Source organism: Scardinius erythrophthalmus, assembly GCF_964197995.2.
Source record: "Scardinius erythrophthalmus genome assembly, chromosome: 13".
Lineage (NCBI taxonomy): Eukaryota > Metazoa > Chordata > Actinopteri > Cypriniformes > Leuciscidae > Scardinius > Scardinius erythrophthalmus.
The window spans coordinates 3,516,857-3,540,799 of record NC_138233.1 but is presented as its reverse complement, the minus strand read 5'-3'; the positions used below and the strand labels follow the sequence as shown (position 1 = coordinate 3,540,799).

At 40.2% G+C, this 23,943-nt stretch overlaps 1 protein-coding gene across 2 annotated transcripts in view; it reads right to left on the bottom strand.

Moving 5' to 3' along the window:
- The window catches only part of pigg (phosphatidylinositol glycan anchor biosynthesis class G (EMM blood group)), a 161,004-nt gene that overhangs the window by 43,136 nt on the left and 93,925 nt on the right, over nucleotides 1-23,943 (bottom strand). The gene's annotated exons all lie outside the window — the stretch shown is intronic.

The following is a 23,943-nucleotide window of genomic DNA, read 5'->3' as shown; positions in this document are numbered from 1 at the left end:
CAAACTTCCTACTTGGAAAAGTTCAATAGAACGACAAGCTGCGAAAAGTACTCTGTCTGGGAGTTGCATGATTAATGATGCATGATACGTTTCTACATTTCTAATATATATATATATATATATATATATATATATATATAACCCAATATTGTTTTTTCGATAATACACAACACTGACTGTTTACTTGTCCAGTGGTTTTGGTTCCAAAATAATTTTTCCCATTTATTTTCTTCATTTCTCAAATAAATTCTCGATAAAAACTTTTAAACCATGAACAAAACCACCCAGCTTCAAGAATAAATAAAATAAAATAAATAAAACATCTATGGAGAGTCCCCACAAATATAGTGAACCAGACTGAGTGTGTGTATGTATGTATATCAATATGTATATGTGTGTGTGTGTGTGTGTGTGTGTGTGTGTGTGTGTGTGTGTGTGTGTGTGAGAGAGAGACTGTTCAGAATGCAGCTGGAGTGCTCCTCTCATCTAAGGTAATCAGGTGTGGGCCACAGAGGCCAGACCGAAAGGTGTGTGTGCGTGTGTGTCAGCAGTGCAGACATGATGAGGTGTGTGTGAGTGTGTGTGTGAGAGCAGGTGTGTATGGAAGTAAAGGAAGGGTGAGTGCTAAAGGTGTGCATGAATGTGACACTGACATGAAGCCACAGAAACTAATGCTCATTACCACAGACAGAGAGAGAGAGAGAGAGAGAGAGAGAGAGAGAGAGAGAGAGAGAGAGAGAGAGAGAGAGAGAGAGAGAGAGAGAGAGAGAGAGAGAGAGAGAGAGAGAGAGAGAGAGAGAGCCCTAGCAAGCTCACAGCGTGCCAAGTACAAATGGCTCATTTTAAGGCGACTCTTTTAATGAATCGGCTTTTAAAGTTTATGCTTTAAATTCGTCTAACAACTCGCTCTCACTGGCTGAATTACTCAGAGTGGTTTTTGAAATTGCATTTTGTCACGTCCAACTCAAAAAGAAAATAAATAAGGCTCAAACTTCAGCAACTCCAGGGTTTGTGTGCTAATCAGTTCACCGACTATAATGACGGACTGACTGTCCATAAAACATCAAAGTTAAACACAGCTTTGTCTAGAATGAAATAAACATGATACACTCTTAAAATTAAAGGCATCGATGGTTCCATGAAGATCCATGAAATCTCTCCATTCCACAAAAGGTTCTTCATAGTGAAAAAGGTTCTTTAGATTAAGAACCAAAAATGTAACGTTTTGGAACCTTTACTCTTTAAGAGTGTGTGTAACTAAACAGGAGCTGTGATTTTGTTTAGTGTATTGTGTATAGGAAAGGAGAAAGGAGGCGAGAGAGCGAGACGAGGAACGAATGCGGCGCTGAAAGAGAACGGAAGAAAAGAAAGTAGAGGGAAAAAAACAGATGCAGACGGAGAGAGAAATGTTCCTCCTGATGCCAGCGACCCTGAGCATCTCTCTGCTCCTCATCTATCCTCTCTCAGACAGCCTGAAGAATACTAATGCATCTCACACACACACACACACCTGTCTGCATAAGAGTGCATTTCAGGGTTGGGTTTCAAAGTAAGTGCAAGGGCATGTATGATCGTCTCAGATTGCTCCGGAGAATGTATACGAGTACCTGGAAGTTCTCGCGAGAGCACAAGTTGAGTTTACTCTGGTGTCCAGTAATGATGCTCATTAAATATGCACTTGTATCCGAGCTGCACCAATCACGTCGGGTTATCTGATATAGGCGGAGCTAAAGATGACGACAGCGCTGTGACGTCGAAGTCATTAGTAAACACTGCAAGATGGCTATGGAGGAACACCAGTTGTTTGAAACGGCTTTGGCCGCTACAATGAACGAGTTAGACTTGGCTTTTTATCTAAAAGAGGAACAGAAGACGGCGCTCAAATCAATCCTTTGTTGTTCTGCCGACCGGATACGGTAAGAGTCTAATCTACCAGTTAGCTCCGCTGGTAGCTAACCGTGATTGGTCGAAGTGTTATCCAATTGCGTGCAGTGAGATTTTCAATTCTCAATGCCAGACCCTTAATCTTTCAGATTTGAGTCTGGATTTCCAGGCTAGTATACGAGTGGAAAACACTTCAGTGTGAAGCTCATATCCAAAACCTCGTGAGCTGCAGGCGTCATGTGTGTGTTCTTATGTTTACGCCACAGATCAAACATATTAAAAGATAACTGCGACTTTATTTCTCGCAATATGTCTCGTAATTCTGAAATCTTTTCTCAGAATTGTGAGATATAGACTCGCAATTGCGAGTTATAAAGTCCAATTCTAAGGAAAAATAGACTTTATAACACGCAATTGCAACTTTATATCATGAAATTCTACTTTATCTTCCAACTGCGTGTTTTAAAGTCAGAATTGCAAAATATAAACACAATTCTGAGAAAAAAAGTCAGAATTACTTTTTATACTTTATAATACGCAATTGTGACTTTATAACACGCAATTCTGACTTTATAACAAGCAATTGTGACTTTATAACAAGCAATTCTGACTTTATATCAAGCAATTCTGACTTTATAACACGCAATTGTGACTTTATAACACGCAATTGTGACTTTATAACACGCAATTGTGACTTTATAACACGCAATTGTGACTTTATATCACGCAATTCTGACTTTATATCACGCAATTCTGACTTTATATCACGCAATTCTGACTTTATATCACGCAATTCTGACTTTATATCACGCAATTCTGACTTTATATCACGCAATTCTGACTTTATATCCCACAATTCTGACTTTATATCACGCAATTGTGACTTTATAACACGCAATTGTGACTTTATATCACGCAATTCTGACTTTATATCACGCAATTCTGACTTCATATCACACAATTGTGACTTTATATCACGCAATTGTGACTTTATAACACGCAATTGTGACTTTATATCACGCAATTGTGACTTTATAACACGCAATTGTGACTTTATATCACGCAATTGTGACTATATCACGCAATTCTGACTATATCAAGCAATTCTGACTTTATATCACGCAATTCTGACTTTATATCACGCAATTCTGACTTTATATCACGCAATTCTGACTTTATATCACGCAATTCTGACTTTATATCACGCAATTGTGACTTTATATCACGCAATTGTGACTTTATATCACGCAATTGTGACTTTATAACACGCAATTGTGACTTTATATCACGCAATTGTGACTTTATATCAAGCAATTCTGACTTTATATCACGCAATTCTGACTTTATATCACGCAATTCTGACTTTATATCACGCAATTGTGACTTTATCACGCAATTGTGACTTTATATCACGCAATTGTGACTTTATAACACGCAATTCTGACTTTATATCACGCAATTCTGACTTTATATCACGCAATTGTGACTTTATAACACGCAATTCTGACTTTATATCACGCAATTGTGACTTTATAACACGCAATTCTGACTTTATAACACGCAATTCTGACTTTATAACACGCAATTGTGACTTTATATCACGCAATTCTGACTTTATATCACGCAATTCTGACTTTATATCACGCAATTGTGACTTTATATCACGCAATTGTGACTTTATATCACGCAATTGTGACTTTATATCACGCAATTGTGACTTTATAACACGCAATTCTGACTTTATATCACGCAATTCTGACTTTATATCACGCAATTCTGACTTTATAACACGCAATTCTGACTTTATATCACGCAATTGTGACTTTATAACACGCAATTGTGACTTTATATCACGCAATTGTGACTTTATATCAAGCAATTCTGACTTTATATCACGCAATTCTGACTTTATATCACGCAATTCTGACTTTATATCACGCAATTGTGACTTTATATCACGCAATTGTGACTTTATAACACGCAATTGTGACTTTATAACACGCAATTCTGACTTTATATCACGCAATTGTGACTTTATAACACGCAATTCTGACTTTATATCACGCAATTCTGACTTTATAACACGCAATTGTGACTTTATAACACGCAATTGTGACTTTATATCACGCAATTGTGACTTTATAACACGCAATTGTGACTTTATATCACGCAATTGTGACTTTATATCAAGCAATTCTGACTTTATATCACGCAATTCTGACTTTATATCACGCAATTCTGACTTTATATCACGCAATTGTGACTTTATATCACGCAATTGTGACTTTATAACACGCAATTGTGACTTTATAACACGCAATTCTGACTTTATATCACGCAATTCTGACTTTATATCACGCAATTGTGACTTTATAACACGCAATTCTGACTTTATATCACGCAATTGTGACTTTATAACACGCAATTCTGACTTTATAACACGCAATTGTGACTTTATATCACGCAATTGTGACTTTATATCAAGCAATTCTGACTTTATATCACGCAATTCTGACTTTATATCACGCAATTCTGACTTTATATCACGCAATTGTGACTTTATATCACGCAATTGTGACTTTATATCACGCAATTGTGACTTTATAACACGCAATTCTGACTTTATATCACGCAATTCTGACTTTATATCACGCAATTGTGACTTTATAACACGCAATTCTGACTTTATATCACGCAATTGTGACTTTATAACACGCAATTCTGACTTTATAACACGCAATTCTGACTTTATAACACGCAATTGTGACTTTATATCACGCAATTCTGACTTTATATCACGCAATTCTGACTTTATATCACGCAATTGTGACTTTATATCACGCAATTGTGACTTTATATCACGCAATTGTGACTTTATAACACGCAATTCTGACTTTATAACACAATTCTGACTTTAAAACACACAATTCTGACTTTATAACACACACTTCTGACTTTATAACTTGCAATTGTGAGAAAAAGTCAGAATTGCGAGTTTATATCACAATTACCTTTTTTATTCTGTGGCGGAAACAAGCTTCCATACATTCTTGATGTAGTCCATATAAAATGTTATAAGATATGTAACGGCAGCACTGAGAAGTCGTCAAAATGGAAGACCAAGTATGAGAGATTAATAACAAATAGTGCATGTTATTCAATACCGAAAACCACAGTTAAAAAAACTGATTTCAATGGATACTTCACACAATATAGATATTTTAAATAACTCACTGACAGTCAGCATGCTCCTCTTATGATGCAGCTCACTAGGTTTTGAAAATGTCCCAGCATGCACCTTTCAGTCACAACACGTACACACACACACACACACACACACACGACCCTCACGGGAACAAGACGTTCTCTCTCAAGACTGTCTGTTTAGTCCCTCATTCCCATCAGAATACATTCATTCGGTTGATTTCTCTCCTGTGAAGCGGGTCATTCTCAGACGACACACTCTATAATACACACATGCACACACAAAAACCACATATCGCAACATTCAGCCTTTGTTGACCATGATTGCACACATGACACCGGCGTCCAGACCTGTCAGTTCAGACTAAACCTGGAAATGAAGCTCGCCTCCATTACAACAGCAAACATTTACTCAGCAGGACTTCTGAATGAACACTACGCCACGCTCATCCAATTAGACTCTGCAAACAATAACGCTGACATATCGCAGAAATAAGAAAGCTGTGTTTCTTACGAGTAAAGCCGGATAATACCGGAGAAGGTCAGCGCAGAACAATAACAGACCTGTCAATCTGAGAAATACGAGCGAGCGGGAAAAAGGATAATTACTTTATTTGTGAAAAGCATTCTGAAGTCTAAAGTTCGGCTCAAGTGTCTTATTACTATTAAAATCTTTCAAATGTGTTTTTGTGCGCATCAGCCGCGCGCTTAAAATATTCATCTTTGTCATCATGACTTCTGGAATCCGGTGCACGGATTGAACACTATTTCTGGCTTTCTATTTTCCAAGTGTGCATCCATGCATGATTTATGGGGTGAATCATAAAAACATTTCTTTGCCAAACGAAAGAGCAGTTTTTGACACTCCACGTTCTGAGTTAAAGGGGTCATGATATGAGAAATCAAATATGCCTTGATCTATTGGCATATAAGAGGTCTTTGTACCTTTAAAACATCTTAAGTTGCATCGCTTAAAACATCCTCCTCATTATAAGGCAAGGCAAGTTTATTTATATTGCACATTTCATACACTATGGCAATTCAAAGTGCTTTACATTTTACATTATTCACAAAAATAAAAGCAAGGATATAAAAGAATATAAAAGAAATTAAGAGAGTAAAAAGATAGATAAACTTCTCATTACTCTGAGATTTTCCCATGGTGATTACACTGTGTCTGTTGTGTTATTTCAGCGCCTAAGAAATCTATTGGACGTCTCCGATGGACCTGATTTTCAAATTTGGTAATTTTTTAATGAAATTTAAACAATAAATACCGTTTTGTGGTTCTTTAATGTGTCGTAACAGATCGCGGTTACACTTTATTTTAAGGTGTCCTTGTTACAGTGTAATTATGTATTTAAGTACTGAGTAATATTAATTAACTACATGTACTTACTATAGGGTTAGGGTAGGATTAGGGTTTGGTTGAGGGTTAGTTGCATGTAATTATGCATAATTTACCGTTATTACTATGGTAAGTACATGTAACATATGTAACAAGGACACTGTAAAATAAAGTAAATAAAATCTCTTCCTTTTAGTTCATTTATTGCACCAAATAAACATGAATAAACATCAACATGTTGTTTTAACCGTGGAAAGACGTCAGTACACACCGTTCAAGTCCTCCAACGTCAATCTACTGACTCTCCTGACTGCTTTGTCAGACAAAAATGGCGGATTCGGCGGATGGAGGATTATGATTGGTCAGATCGCCTGTCAATCAAACTACCTGCGAAGGGTCAATTAAGTATTTCAGTCTCTTACCCAATTCTCAGAGCCATTTGAGTTCAGTTTAGAGTCAAAAGGAGGAATACAGAGGTAATATGATTATACATAAATAAACTTCTCACAAATAAACTTCTCATCTAGCAAAACACTGGTGTATCATATTTTGCACAGCTGCGTGTTTTACTGTGAGATTTTCCCATGTGGATTGTACCGTGTCTGTGGTGTTCTTTCGACGCGCCCAAAAAATCTATTGTACATCTCCAATAGACCCAATTTTTCCCTAAAATCGGACAGGAGGAGCTCTAGGACTCTCGGGGTAACCTCGGGTTAGGTTGGGACAAAAACTCGGAACATGGAAAAGAACCTTTTTAACTTTTAAACCTTTTTTTTAAAAAGGCGTTGGTTGATGACGCATAAGCGTAATTAAGGAACTTGTCGTCATGCCGATAGATCTAATAATGTTTATGGATGATTGAATACACTGATGTGTTTAGCATGACTGTGGAATGAAGCGGCGCGAGTGCTAATGAGAGACAGATCTCAGCGCCACACGCGAGTCCCGCGGATATAAAGAGATGAGGACATTTCATTCTGCCGAACTAACTTACCCGCTAGTGCTGAATAACACTCACACAGGGCAGTTTATCAGACGAATGAAACGAATGAGGGAACGCAGCGCTGTTTCACTTGCTCTACACTATCACACTAAACTGCATTTGAGTGTGTTAGTGTTATAATGTTATTCTGTGTGTTAGTTTGTCTGTATGAGACTAGCAGTGAGCTAGATCAACATTAGCATAACATACTGATCATATTCTAACATTTCATCATGTTGAGCTGTATAACATTGATTATGTTTTATGTACATTTGAGCATCTCTGTCGAGTGGGAGTTAGCCGCGGACGCTAGCTCTCGGCATCTCGAAAACGCCACGCTGATATTGATCCTCGTTTTAGTTCTCCTTTTGTCCCAAAGTCTGCTTGCCATGATCCATAATGTTTGAATGAAACAACAACAGCGTGAGCGCGCCGCTAGACGTAACGCAGTTGTCCACGTCTGTCGCCATGGTTACTATGGGAATACTAGCGGAAACCAGGGATAACGCGGATATTACGTCATTGACAGGCGACACTGAACAGGGACGAGTCATTATTTAAAACTGGAATTTCTCTGAAATTAAAAATCATTGGGAACTTTTTGGGATATTGTAAGTACACAACTGCAGGAAATATATCACACTGTGCAAGTGACTTTTGGATATTTTATTACAAAAATCTTACATATTGTAGCTTTAATTTCTTCAAGATCAGACAGAGTGACTCTCTGCAGATGAGGTCCGATCGGTCTGACCTCAGTGCCACACGAGGACATTCTGATCGCCTCTCTGATATTATTGATCTTCTCAGAGAAGAAAGAAGCAAACAGAGCATTTCACTGGGAATCTGGCTTGTGTGGTTTGTCAGTCTCTCTACAGTAGCAAGAGTGTGTGAGTTATTAATGTTTCTGTTAATAATATTCGAGAAGAAAGTCTGTCTAGCTTTGCCTAGTTCCGCATTGAAAGCATGAAGGCTGTCTGTATAGATGTTATAATGGACTACACTTTTGTCCTCCGCCACATGCGCTCTGCTTTTCTGCATTGGGTTTCTATATTCTGCACCGTTGTTGAGTTTCTCCAAGGTGCTTTTAGTCTGCCACTCTTCTCCCTGACTTTCACAGGAGCAATATCATCAATCACACTTTTAACTTTTGAGTTAAAGGACTCGAGGACAGAATCAACAGAGTCCGCAGATATGCTTGGTGTTAAAGATATGGCCTTCATAAATAGTACACTAGTGTTCTCATTTAAGCATCTCTTCTTGACAGACACAGATCTAGCTTCAGTGGCAGGAGAGATCAATATATCAAAGAAAATACAGAAATGATCAGACAGTAACATCAATGAAATATTTAGACCCTTACTGATACGTAAATCTGGAGTGTGTCCACGTATTTAAAAGTATTTAAAACAGTTATGATTTCTTTTGCCATATTGGGTTTCTGCATTATCTATGTGAATATTAAAATCCCCAGAAATAGCAAAGCTATTATTTAATAAACAAAGGATTTATTTAATCAAGGCTTGTTTTGATAGTGACACGGGCAAATACATTTGCATATGCCCGCCTCCAGAGCAAGACATCGACCAATAGTTATACATTGTCGCATCATAGGCCCCGCCCACTGGCGTTCAGTCGCCGAAAACAGGACGAATGAAAGAGTGAAAGAACGTTCGTCCGGTTTAAACTGGATTGTGTCTCTCTATAGACTTAAGAGAGTCAGAAACAAGTGGATGGTTTATTGTAAAGGCGTCCCGGATCACGGCAGAGGATTATATGTTTGTTCGGAGCATTTGGAGAGTTCACAAAGAAACTGTTGTTGACAGATGAAGCAGAGACTGTGTTCAATCATCTGACAGATGCATCACAAACTGTAAGTATGATTTAATAATGCTTTGTTTGAAAATGATGGTTTTATATGGATAATGTTTTGATAATTTTATCACTTTTGTCGACTTAAATGTGCTATATAAATCAATAAAACTAAAACTAAAACTAAACTAAGCTTGATACTGTTTCCTGTGCAATGACGTTAGCCAATCATAACAGGCCGTTTACTGACACGCTTAAAGAAGCCGCCCCTTAATTTCGGACAGAGGATCAGAATGAGGTATGAAAACAATCAATATTAAATGGGTGGTACAATGCCCTTTTCACAAGATGTAAAATAAGTCTCTGATGTCCCCAGAGTGTGTGTGTGAAGTTTTAGCTCAAAATACCCCACAGATATTTTTATACAGCATGTTAAAGTTGTCACTTTTTGAGGGTGAGCAAAAACACACCGTTCTGTGTCTGTCCCTTTAAATGCAAATGAGCCGCTGCTCCCGGCACAGGGGGCGGAGCTTCAACAGCTTGTGTCCTTTTACCTCACACACACATGCACTGAACATTTCAAAAACTTTTATGTTCAAACCGGAATCAAACAATGATGGAGAGACTCAAGAAGAAGAGACAACATGTAGAAGCAACAGGACATTTCTGAATGGTTAGTTTATGAATTTATGAAGCTGATGTGTAGTTATCTTCTAGTCATTGATTAGCATATTCTGTCTTGATAATCTATAAATCGTGTTCAGGGGGTGGGGTTTATGTAAATTCTAGGGTTGGTGATGTCACTAACCCGGGAGGAATGTGGTGTAGTCTCTACCAGCCGTTTGTTGTAGTCCTTAAAAAGCGATTTCTTTAAAAGCAAATATCTCCCTTTGCTCTGAACTTTGAGCGTCGTAACTTTGCAGATGTTGTTTATGATCAAACAGAAACATTACACACTAACTAAAGTTAGAAAAGTCAAATCATAATCAACCATCCCTTTCAGCATATATATATTTTTTTTTGTGTGCACATTTTTTTTTATTAAAATTGAAAAAAATAAAAAATAATAATAATTTCATGACAACTTTAAAGTGCCTAGAAAAGTGAGACTGAAGGTGAATCAGTTTTTAAAATGCATAAACCTAAAAAAATATCAAGTAATAATGAATTTAGGCTCATCTAGAGGTAGATGACAATTCAAGAGTTGAGATGCTGGTCAATTTGATGAATGAATATAAAGTTAAAGTTTGAAAATTTGAAACCGAAACCTTTTTTTTTTAAGACTATGAAAGTCTTTACTTTGACTTTTGATTATTTTAGTGCCTCCTTGCTGAATAAAAGTATAAATAAAAAATAAAAATAAAACAAATCTATAAATCTTTCTGGACAAGCATAATTCGCAGGCTTGAGATGAAGTGTTGTTCACAGCTGTGCTCTATTTGCATTAGTAACAGATCTAAGAGAGCGAGCGTTTCTCGCAGAGATAATGCAGATTCCTCCCGAAGGCCTCGTTTCAGCCGGGTAATCAAATATTAATTAGTGCAAACTAAAACAATAATATGAGCCGGCGAATCCCAAACACAGAAACACACATTGAAAAAAAAAAATCTAGCTGGAATAAAAAGATCAAAGCATCAAAACAAGAGCCAAAACTCTTCATTCAATATTCCAATCAATAACTTTTTTTAAAACTAAGTTAAACTTACATAAACACAAACTCTGTCCTCACAGGAATAGTTCATCCAAAAATAAAACGTGTTCGAATTTAATAAATAAAAAAAATCTATTTTTCTAAGCAGTGTTATTTTAGTTTTGATTACAGTTTTATTAATATTCCAAAGTAGCTTTTATTTTTATATCTTTAGTTTTAAAGTTAATTTTAGTTAAAAGGCTATTAGGATTATTTAAGTTTTATTTCCAGATAATAATTTCAACATTAGGTTTTTCAACTAACATATATAATTTCAGCTTTATTTCAATGAACAGAATTGTTTTTAATAGTTAACGTAATTTCTAAGTTTCTAAGTAATTAAATTAGACTAGCCAAGGCCAAAAACCCATTTCATTTGTATGAAAGAAACGCAGCTTTCTCATTCTGCAAAACATCTTCTGAAACATTTCACTGAAGACAGAAAGTCATGTGGTTTTACATCAGGGTTTTTATTTAAGATGAACTATTCCTTTAAGCTCAGTTCAATTATCTCAGACGATTCCCGCATCAGTTGACTCGCTCTCATGCGTCGTGTGCTTTAAACATAATCATAATAAAAGCTGTCTGCGCTGAGATTCATTACCGCACGTATAATTATGAGCTCCATATATGTAATGAGAAGTCTGTCGACGGACGCTTTAAACGACAAGGACAGAAAATCCTGTAACCCTGGACTCAGAGACTCTGGCACATGTCCATCTCTCCCGTACGAATGCAGAGATTTATTACCACCGCAATAATTATTCTTCATCAGAGCTGGCGAGAGAGTGAGGGGGAGAGAGAGTGAGGGGGAGAGAGAGAGAGAGAGAGAGAGAGAGAGAGAGAGAGAGAGAGAGAGAGAGAGAGAGAGAGAGAGAGAGAGAGAGAGAGAGAAATGCATTGAAGGTTTTTTAGACATGCACTTAAGAAATGAGAGCGATCGATCCATGATATCATCAGAGAAGACACATTAATGTAAAGCCTGCTTGAGTGTATTGTTATAACTCTATAAACACTCCAGACACAGACTGAAAGGGCACCGATTTCTATTCTCCGGGTATGAGTGTATAATGTTTATATGTATGAATATATTGATTCCTAAACTGCTATTAAAGCTATAATTCCTGTAATTAAGACTGTAGATCACAGCACTGGGTCACATGGGCCGACTCTCAGGGAAAGCAAGAACTGATCAGATGTGCATCTAGAAGCTGCTTTGGGGAAAAAGCATCAAGGATGCATTAAATTGACAGTAAAGTAGTTATAATGTTAAATATAAATGTTAAATAATGTTAAAAATGTTAAATATTTAAAATAAATGCTGTTCTTTTGTACTTTCAGTGCATCAAATAAAAAAATGTATGATGGTTATCACTAAAATATGAAGCAGCACAACTGTTTTCAACGCTGATTTTTTCACAACTGTTTTCAAATGTGTCTTGATCATCAAATCCTCATATTAGAGTGATTTCTGAAGGATCATGTGACACTGAAGACTGGAGTAATGATGCTGAACATTCAGCTTTGATCACAGGAATAAATTACATTTTACTATATATTCACATAGAAAACTAGACTTCATTTTTATCCATGCAAAAGTACATGGCATTTAATTTGCTAGTCGTGGAAATCAAGTTTACTAGGAGAGTAAAGTCAGCCAATCAGAGCTTGAAAGTGCTTGCTATTTTTGTTGCAATATTTATCATTGGACATATGGGCGGGAAGTGATGTCGCCTGACGCTGAGAAAAGTGTAAAGAGCATGCTCATGTAAAACTAATTTACAATTCAAGAAACCTCATTACAAGAGCACTTCAGGGGAAACAAATTAAACGCTATAAAACTGCAACTGTTTTATGACCCTTAAAGGCAAAAAATAAAATAAAATTGGACTCTTCCTTTAATTCAGGCTGAACGTTAACGTTTAAATAACTATATTTAAATCCAAACAGGGATAAAGTTGCTAAATAGAGAGAAGAAAAAAAACAAATGCAAGTGAACCTTCCCAGGATTTTTGGCAAATTCTGTCAGCTTATTTTCTCTGGAGGGTTTTTGCGCGAGACCAAGCTGGGTTTTGATTGGCTGACGGGTCGGGTACCGGCTAATGGGGCAGAATAACTCTGGCGCAGACCGGCGCCGGGACCATCTGTCTGTGCCTCACTTCCAGAGACTCACGGACCACAGCACACAGGAGAGAGCGGAGGCAATCGCCCGGGTGAAGAGTGTTTAGACGCTGGGAGTTTGGAGGATATTTATCAAACAAATCTGGGCTTTTGGTTACTTGGCAAATTTCCAGTTCACAAACAGAAGGGAAAGCAAACAGTTTAATCATTGTTTTTAATCACTCGCAAGTTTTTGCAGTTACTTAAAGAGGCATTATGCGTGAATGTTGATCATTTTCCTCATATTCTCCAATGTTGCGGCTCCTCTCTTCCCAGTCTGTCAGTAACGCTCTGTTTACTTCCTGTCGCTATGAAGCCCCTCCTTCTGAAGAGCACACTGTGCTCTGATTGGTCGGCTGGATCAGTGCGTTGTGATTGGTCGAGCGCTTCGAGTGTGTTTGGGAAATGTCCCGCCCCTTCCCATAACCGCCAGTTTAACACACTACTAACTAACTCAACCAGGCCCCGCCCCTTTATTCTGCGCATTAATTATTATAATGAGGAATATTGTGACGTGTTCGTTCCCGGAAGAAACTCAAGACTACAATGGAGGCGTTTCAGGAGTTCAGAAACACTGACACTGATATAGAGAAGAACTGTGTGACTTTGCAGAGCTTTTTCATGTTTAAACGGCAACATTACACACTGAAGAAAGATAAAGATGTGAAGAAAGCATGATCGCTCCTCTTTAAACAGTCCTGCGGTGCGACAAAAGAATCTTGAAACGAGAGCCTGAAAGATCATTAAAAAGTCAGCTAATTAAAATGCTTAATAAAAGGGGCGAATACATTAAAACGTCTTTTATAGTGTAGCAATTAGTCTTCTTTTCATAAATCAATCTCTTCATTAGTCTGCAGGCAGTCTTCATACGAGTCCTCCTCTCAGAACCCAAACAGACATTAATCGCCTGATGTCTGACTGTAGTTACAGTCTTCTGAAGTCATAGTTCTGTTTGAGGAACAGATCAGACCACTCGATATTCACTAATATTCTCCCACAGCAGCTTGAAAATGTAAATATGGAGCTTATAGCTTATAGACATCATGACTCCGTCATGAAGCATGTGAGAATGACTACAATATTTGAGTTGAGAGGAAGATTAACAGTGAATAATAACTGAAATATTGGTCTAAAGTTAGAAAGAACAAAAGAAATAACAAGAGAACCAACGTAAAAGCAAAAAGAATGAATTGAACAAGAGAAAGAATGACAAAAAGAACAAGAAACACAATTAAAAATGGAGAAAGTAAACAACAAAAGACAGAACAAACAAATAAACAACTGAACAAACAAAAGAATTAACAAATGAATGAAAGAAACAGAAGAAATAAAACAATCAATAACGAAAGAAAAAAGAAAAAAGAATGAAAGAAAGAGCAAACGGAAGAAAAAACAATGAACTGAACACACAAACAAAAGAAAGAAAAAATAATCAACCAACAGACATAAGAATGAACTGAAGAAAAAAAAACTATGAGAAAAAAGAACGAGAAAAACAAAAGGACAAAAAAGAAAAAGAATGAATACAAAATGGCCAAACTAAGGAAAGAAAGAGCAAACAAAAGAGTGAACAACCAAACAAAATAAACAACAAACAAATAAACAACTGAGCGAACAAACGAATAAACCAATGAATGAAAGATTGTATAAAAGAAACAAATAATTGTATCAAACTAAACAAAACGTAAAAAAGAAAATGTTTAAATCATAATTTTTTCAATTAATACATAATTTATATATATATATATATATATATATATATTAGGGCTGTCAAGCATCTGAGTATCATGAGTGTCTAATGCTTATACTGCAGCTGATTCAAGTACAATATATATATATATATATATACAAACACACACATACACATGTATGTGACCCTGGACCACAAAACCAGTCACATGGGTCAATTTTTCGAAATTGAGATTGACACATCATCTGAGAGCTGAATAAATAAGCTTTCCATTGATGTATGGTTTGTTATGATAGGACAATATTTGGTCGAGATACGACTATTGTAAATCTGGAATCTGAGGCAAAAAAATGGAAACATTGAGAAAATCTCCTTTAAAGTTGTTCATTTATGTTGGCGATTGTGCTGCATTCACTCACAGAAATACATGTTTTATATATTTACTGTAGGAAATTTACAAAATATCTTCATGGAACATGATCTTTACTTAATATCCTCATGATTTTTGGCATAAAAGAAACATCGTTAATTACAATGTATTGTTGGCTATTGCCACAGATATACCCGTGCGACTCGAGACTGGTGACGTGATCCAGGGTCACACATATATATATATATATATATATATATATATATATATATATATATATATATATATATATACCGCTAGACGTGACACAGCTGATCTGAGATCTGCTGTCAGACGGTTGAACACTGCATTCAAGAAGAGACTAGAGGAACCAGCAGCGACCCGACAACCTGTGGAGATTCAGTCTCAGTCAGTGTGAACACACCATTACCTCCCAGTGCAGACACACACACACACACACACACACACACACACACACACACACACACACACACACACACACACCTCAGCTCATCCTCAGACCGACACACACCTCAGCTCATCCTCAGACCGACACACACCTCAGCTCATCCTCAGACCCACACACACCTCAGCACATCCTCTATGGGGGTAAATTGATGCCTAAAACATTGAAAATGGACAGACTAAAAGTCACACATAGATATTACAACTTGTAAACACAAAACACAATCTACAAATAGATAAAAAATCCGCAAACAAAGTCCTCATGATCTGCAAATGTAAAACAAGATTTACAAATAGATACAAAGTCCTCAAACAAACTCTTTGTGATCCACAAATATAAAGCATGATCTACAAAAAGATTAAAAATCCACAAATAAACATATCCTGATTCACAAATAGAAATCAGTGACTTGTACTTGAAAACCAGAATTTAAATGAATTTAAAGTGACTTGTTTGCAGGTGAAGATCATGTTCTGTTTGTAGATTGTGTCACATTTGTTTTCAGAATTCTGACACTATTGTTACGCTGCTGTGACAAAATAATGCCATAATCAAAGAATGAATGAAATAAATAATGCTTTTTGGGGCAATAATGTGCTGGAAAATAACTTTTTTTTTTTTTAAAATGTCTAAGGTTTCTTTACTTTCTTTTTTCAATTATCACTAATAATTTGTTTTATTTCTATTTTTAAGACGCAATTAAGCAAAAAAACAAACAAACAAAAAGACAGGTAGCCTATTTGCCTCATAGGCTATTTGATGAACTCTTAATATATCTTCGTGAAAAATTACATTCATGTGCAATGGGGAGAGTAGGCCTACAATATTTTCCTATGAACCACAGCGTGTTTAACACACAAACGATAAGTTCAGTTAAATTAAGTGAAATTAACAGTTTTGTTTTGATAGCTGTTGGCTTTATTCCTTACTCGTCGAAGTTTAGTTTGAATCGATCTGCCATGTTTTTTTGTTTGTTTGTGTTTGTTTTTTGCATCTTTTATCCACACTAGTTCACTTTCTGTTAATTTATTGAAGTGTAGACAAAGCTTCCATGCAGGATCTGGGTGCTTGCTGTGTGAAAAATCGATCGATAAATGGATATAGTGCATTTAATAGTGCATATAAATGGAAGTGCATTTAAACTCGCTTGCGCGATGCACGCGATGGGAAGTGCGATTTGTCCGGGGAGTCGGATTTCGGTACAACACCGGCAACGGTAAATGGCAGTGAGCCCAGCCCACCCATCCGGGAAGTGTCAGCTCTTATTTTGAAAAGGCTTATTGAGGGGGCGTGACATCACATTGAAGCAATACCCCTGATTGGCTGACTACACGTGTGGATCGTAGTCACACACTCAGCGGAAAGATAGTGCCAAAAAGATCTGTAGACGTGTGCAGAGGGATCTGTGAATGCCCTGTGATCTGCAAACGCGTGTAGAGGGATCTGTGAATGCCCTGTGATCTGCAAACGCGTGTAGAGGGATCTGTGAATGCCCTGTGATCTGCAAACGCGTGTAGAGGGATCTGTGAATGCCCTGTGATCTGCAAACGCGTGTAGAGGGATCTGTGAATGCCCTGTGATCTGCAAACGTGTGTAGAGGGATCTGTGAATGCCCTGTGATCTGCAAACGTGTGTAGAGGGATCTGTGAATGCCCTGTGATCTGCAAACGCGTGTAGAGGGATCTGTGAATGCCCTGTGATCTGCAAACGTGTGTAGAGGGATCTGTGAATGCCCTGTGATCTGCAAACGTGTGTAGAGGGATCTGTGAATGCCCTGTGATCTGCAAACGCGTGTATGGGATCTGTGAATGCCCTGTGATCTGCAAACGCGTGTAGAGGGATCTGTGAATGCCCTGTGATCTGCAAACGTGTGTAGAGGGATCTGTGAATGCCCTGTGATCTGCAAACGCGTGTAGAGGGATCTGTGAATGCCCTGTGATCTGCAAACGTGTGTAGAGGGATCTGTGAATGCCCTGTGATCTGCAAACGTGTGCAGAGGGATCTGTGAATGCCCTGTGATCTGCAAACGCGTGTAGAGGGATCTGTGAATGCCCTGTGATCTGCAAACGCGTGTAGAGGGATCTGTGAATGCCCTGTGATCTGCAAACGTGTGTAGAGGGATCTGTGAATGCCCTGTGATCTGCAAACGTGTGTAGAGGGATCTGTGAATGCCCTGTGATCTGCAAACGCATGTAGAGGGATCTGTGAATGTCCTGTGATCTGCAAACGCGTGTAGAGGGATCTGTGAATGCCCTGTGATCTGCAAACGTGTGTAGAGGGATCTGTGAATGCCCTGTGATCTGCAAACGCGTGTAGAGGGATCTGTGAATGCCCTGTGATCTGCAAACGTGTGTAGAGGGATCTGTGAATGCCCTGTGATCTGCAAACGTGTGTAGAGGGATCTGTGAATGCCCTGTGATCTGCAAACGTGTGTAGAGGGATCTGTGAATGCCCTGTGATCTGCAAACGTGTGTAGAGGGATCTGTGAATGCCCTGTGATCTGCAAACGTGTGTAGAGGGATCTGTGAATGCCCTGTGATCTGCAAACGTGTGTAGAGGGATCTGTGAATGCCCTGTGATCTGCAAACGCGTGTAGAGGGATCTGTGAATGCCCTGTGATCTGTAGACGTGTGCAGAGGGATCTGTGAATGCCCTGTGATCTGCAAACGCGTGCAGAGGGATCTGTGAATGCCCTGTGATCTGCAAACGTGTGTAGAGGGATCTGTGAATGCCCTGTGATCTGCAAACGCGTGTAGAGGGATCTGTGAATGCCCTGTGATCTGCAAACGTGTGTAGAGGGATCTGTGAATGCCCTGTGATCTGCAAACGTGTGTAGAGGGATCTGTGAATGCCCTGTGATCTGCAAACGCGTGTAGAGGGATCTGTGAATGCCCTGTGATCTGCAAACGCGTGTAGAGGGATCTGTGAATGCCCTGTGATCTGCAAACGTGTGTAGAGGGATCTGTGAATGCCCTGTGATCTGCAAACGCGTGTAGAGGGATCTGTGAATGCCCTGTGATCTGCAAACGCGTGTAGAGGGATCTGTGAATGCCCTGTGATCTGCAAACGCGTGTAGAGGGATCTGTGAATGCCCTGTGATCTGCAAACGCGTGTAGAGGGATCTGTGAATGCCCTGTGATCTGCAAACGTGTGCAGAGGGATCTGTGAATGCCCTGTGATCTGCAAACGCGTGTAGAGGGATCTGTGAATGCCCTGTGATCTGCAAACGTGTGCAGAGGGATCTGTGAATGCCCTGTGATCTGCAAACGCGTGTAGAGGGATCTGTGAATGCCCTGAGATCTGCAAACGCGTGTAGAGGGATCTGTGAATGCCCTGTGATCTGCAAACGCGTGTAGAGGGATCTGTGAATGCCCTGTGATCTGCAAACGCGTGTAGAGGGATCTGTGAATGCCCTGTGATCTGTAGACGTGTGTAGAGGGATCTGTGAATGCCCTGTGATCTGCAAACGTGTGTAGAGGGATCTGTGAATGCCCTGTGATCTGCAAACGTGTGTAGAGGGATCTGTGAATGCCCTGTGATCTGCAAACGCGTGTAGAGGGATCTGTGAATGCCCTGTGATCTGCAAACGCGTGTAGAGGGATCTGTGAATGCCCTGTGATCTGCAAACGCGTGTAGAGGGATCTGTGAATGCCCTGTGATCTGCAAACGTGTGTAGAGGGATCTGTGAATGCCCTGTGATCTGCAAACGTGTGTAGAGGGATCTGTGAATGCCCTGTGATCTGCAAACGTGTGTAGAGGGATCTGTGAATGCCCTGTGATCTGCAAACGTGTGTAGAGGGATCTGTGAATGCCCTGTGATCTGCAAACGCGTGTAGAGGGATCTGTGAATGCCCTGTGATCTGCAAACGCGTGCAGAGGGATCTGTGAATGCCCTGTGATCTGCAAACGCGTGTAGAGGGATCTGTGAATGCCCTGTGATCTGCAAACGCGTGTAGAGGGATCTGTGAATGCCCTGTGATCTGCAAACGTGTGCAGAGGGATCTGTGAATGCCCTGTGATCTGCAAACGTGTGTAGAGGGATCTGTGAATGCCCTGTGATCTGCAAACGTGTGCAGAGGGATCTGTGAATGCCCTGTGATCTGCAAACGTGTGCAGAGGGATCTGTGAATGCCCTGTGATCTGTAGACGTGTGTAGAGGGATCTGTGAATGCCCTGTGATCTGCAAACGTGTGTAGAGGGATCTGTGAATGCCCTGTGATCTGCAAACGCGTGTAGAGGGATCTGTGAATGCCCTGTGATCTGCAAACGTGTGCAGAGGGATCTGTGAATGCCCTGTGATCTGCAAACGCGTGTAGAGGGATCTGTGAATGCCCTGAGATCTGCAAACGCGTGTAGAGGGATCTGTGAATGCCCTGTGATCTGCAAACGCGTGTAGAGGGATCTGTGAATGCCCTGTGATCTGCAAACGCGTGTAGAGGGATCTGTGAATGCCCTGTGATCTGTAGACGTGTGTAGAGGGATCTGTGAATGCCCTGTGATCTGCAAACGTGTGTAGAGGGATCTGTGAATGCCCTGTGATCTGCAAACGTGTGTAGAGGGATCTGTGAATGCCCTGTGATCTGCAAACGCGTGTAGAGGGATCTGTGAATGCCCTGTGATCTGCAAACGCGTGTAGAGGGATCTGTGAATGCCCTGTGATCTGCAAACGCGTGTAGAGGGATCTGTGAATGCCCTGTGATCTGCAAACGTGTGTAGAGGGATCTGTGAATGCCCTGTGATCTGCAAACGTGTGTAGAGGGATCTGTGAATGCCCTGTGATCTGCAAACGTGTGTAGAGGGATCTGTGAATGCCCTGTGATCTGCAAACGTGTGTAGAGGGATCTGTGAATGCCCTGTGATCTGCAAACGCGTGTAGAGGGATCTGTGAATGCCCTGTGATCTGCAAACGTGTGTAGAGGGATCTGTGAATGCCCTGTGATCTGCAAACGCGTGTAGAGGGATCTGTGAATGCCCTGTGATCTGCAAACGTGTGTAGAGGGATCTGTGAATGCCCTGTGATCTGCAAACGTGTGCAGAGGGATCTGTGAATGCCCTGTGATCTGTAGACGTGTGTAGAGGGATCTGTGAATGCCCTGTGATCTGCAAACGCGTGTAGAGGGATCTGTGAATGCCCTGTGATCTGCAAACGCGTGTAGAGGGATCTGTGAATGCCCTGTGATCTGCAAACGTGTGTAGAGGGATCTGTGAATGCCCTGTGATCTGCAAACGCGTGTAGAGGGATCTGTGAATGCCCTGTGATCTGCAAACGTGTGTAGAGGGATCTGTGAATGCCCTGTGATCTGTAGACGTGTGTAGAGGGATCTGTGAATGCCCTGTGATCTGCAAACGTGTGTAGAGGGATCTGTGAATGCCCTGTGATCTGTAGACGTGTGTAGAGGGATCTGTGAATGCCCTGTGATCTGCAAACGTGTGTAGAGGGATCTGTGAATGCCCTGTGATCTGCAAACGTGTGTAGAGGGATCTGTGAATGCCCTGTGATCTGCAAACGCGTGCAGAGGGATCTGTGAATGCCCTGTGATCTGCAAACGTGTGTAGAGGGATCTGTGAATGCCCTGAGATCTGCAAACGCGTGTAGAGGGATCTGTGAATGCCCTGAGATCTGCAAACGCGTGTAGAGGGATCTGTGAATGCCCTGTGATCTGCAAACGCGTGCAGAGGGATCTGTGAATGCCCTGTGATCTGCAAACGTGTGTAGAGGGATCTGTGAATGCCCTGTGATCTGCAAACGTGTGTAGAGGGATCTGTGAATGCCCTGTGATCTGCAAACGTGTGTAGAGGGATCTGTGAATGCCCTGTGATCTGCAAACGCGTGCAGAGGGATCTGTGAATGCCCTGTGATCTGCAAACGCGTGCAGAGGGATCTGTGAATGCCCTGTGATCTGCAAACGTGTGCAGAGGGATCTGTGAATGCCCTGTGATCTGCAAACGCGTGCAGAGGGATCTGTGAATGCCCTGTGATCTGCAAACGTGTGTAGAGGAATCTGTGAATGCCCTGTGATCTGCAAACGTGTGTAGAGGGATCTGTGAATGCCCTGTGATCTGCAAACGCGTGCAGAGGGATCTGTGAATGCCCTGTGATCTGCAAACGCGTGTAGAGGGATCTGTGAATGCCCTGTGATCTGCAAACGCGTGCAGAGGGATCTGTGAATGCCCTGTGATCTGCAAACGCGTGTAGAGGGATCTGTGAATGCCCTGTGATCTGCAAACGCGTGTAGAGGGATCTGTGAATGCCCTGTGATCTGCAAACACAGATCCAACACTTGCATGCTGAGCTTTGCACAGAATGTGTAAGAATGTCTTTTTACAGTGGTTTGAAAATACAAGTTAGACTGTGTTTGTTTGCAAATTGTGAGGAGGGCATTTGTAGATTTTTTAATGGAAAAAACAGCGAAACAGTTGTGCCAAAATTCTGAAAACAAATGCAACACAATCTACAAACAAATAATGACCCTCATGCGCAGACAAATCACTTTGCATTCATTCAAATTCTGGTAGTCAAGTACAAGTCACTGATTTCTATTTGTGAATCATAAAGAGTTTGTTTGCGGATTTTAAATCTATCTGTAGATTGCATTTTATATTTGTATGTCATGAAGAGTCTGTTTGTGGATTTTTTATCTATCTGTAGATATTGTTTTACATTTGCGGATCATGACGAGTTTGTTTGCAGATTTGGAATCTATTTACAGATTGTGTTTTACATTTGCAGATTATGAGGAGTTTGTTTGCAGATTTTAAATTTATTTGTAGATTGTGTTTTGTGTTTACAAATTGTAATATGCATTTTTGACTCATAGTCTCTTCATTTTCAATGATTATGGCATTATTTTGTCACAGCAGCGTAACAATAGTGTCAGAATTCTGAAAACAAATGTGACACAATCTACAAACAGAACATGATCTTCACCTGCAAACAAGTCACTTTAAATTCATTTAAATTCTGGTTTTCAAGTACAAGTCACTGATTTCTATTTGTGAATCAGGATATGTTTATTTGTGGATTTTTAATCTTTTTGTAGATCATGCTTTATATTTGTGGATCACAAAGAGTTTGTTTGAGGACTTTGTATCTATTTGTAAATCTTGTTTTACATTTGCAGATCATGAGGACTTTGTTTGCGGATTTTTTATCTATTTGTAGATTGTGTTTTGTGTTTACAAGTTGTAATATCTATGTGTGACTTTTAGTCTGTCCATTTTCAATGTTTTAGGCATCAATTTACCCCCATAATCCTCAGACCGACACACACACACTCACACTCACAGACACACACCTCAGCACATCCTCAGACCGACACACACACACACACACACACACACACACACCTCAGCTCATCCTCAGACCGACACACACACACACACACACACACACACACACACACCTCAGCTCATCCTCAGACCGACACACACACACACACACACACACACACACACACACACACACACACACACACACACACACACACACCTCAGCTCATCCTCAGACCGACACACACCTCAGCTCATCCTCAGACCGACACACACCTCAGCTCATCCTCAGACCCACACACACACACACACACACTCACACTCACACTCACAGACACACACACCTCAGCTCATCCTCAGACCGACACACACACACACACACACACACACACCTCAGCTCATCCTCAGACCGACACACACACACCTCAGCTCATCCTCAGACCGACACACACCTCAGCTCATCCTCAGACCCACACACACACACCTCAGCTCATCCTCAGACCCACACACACACACCTCAGCTCATCCTCAGACCCACACACACACACCTCAGCTCATCCTCAGACCGACACACACACACACACCTCAGCTCATCCTCAGACCGACACACACACACACACACACACACACACACACCTCAGCTCATCCTCAGACCGACACACACACACACACACACACACACCTCAGCTCATCCTCAGACCGACACACACACACACACACACACACACACACACACACACCTCAGCTCATCCGCAAACATCACTCAAAACACTTCTATTAGTTCCTGTTCCTTAATCGGATCTTAGCTATGATTTTGTCTTCCAAATGAGGAAAACAGTGTGTGTCTTCACTCCTCACAAAAAGCCCAAACGTAACATCCGTATCAGTCAGATCACGTCAGCTGACTGTTGTAAAGAGCGGTCTACTGTAACACATGCTTGATCATAAGAGAGTATTATTAAACCGCGAAAGAGAACTGAGAACTAGGACGGAGCAAAACACGGACGAGCAAAGTAAACTTACACAACTAAACCGTCAAACACAGAAACATGTCAAAATGACAAAATT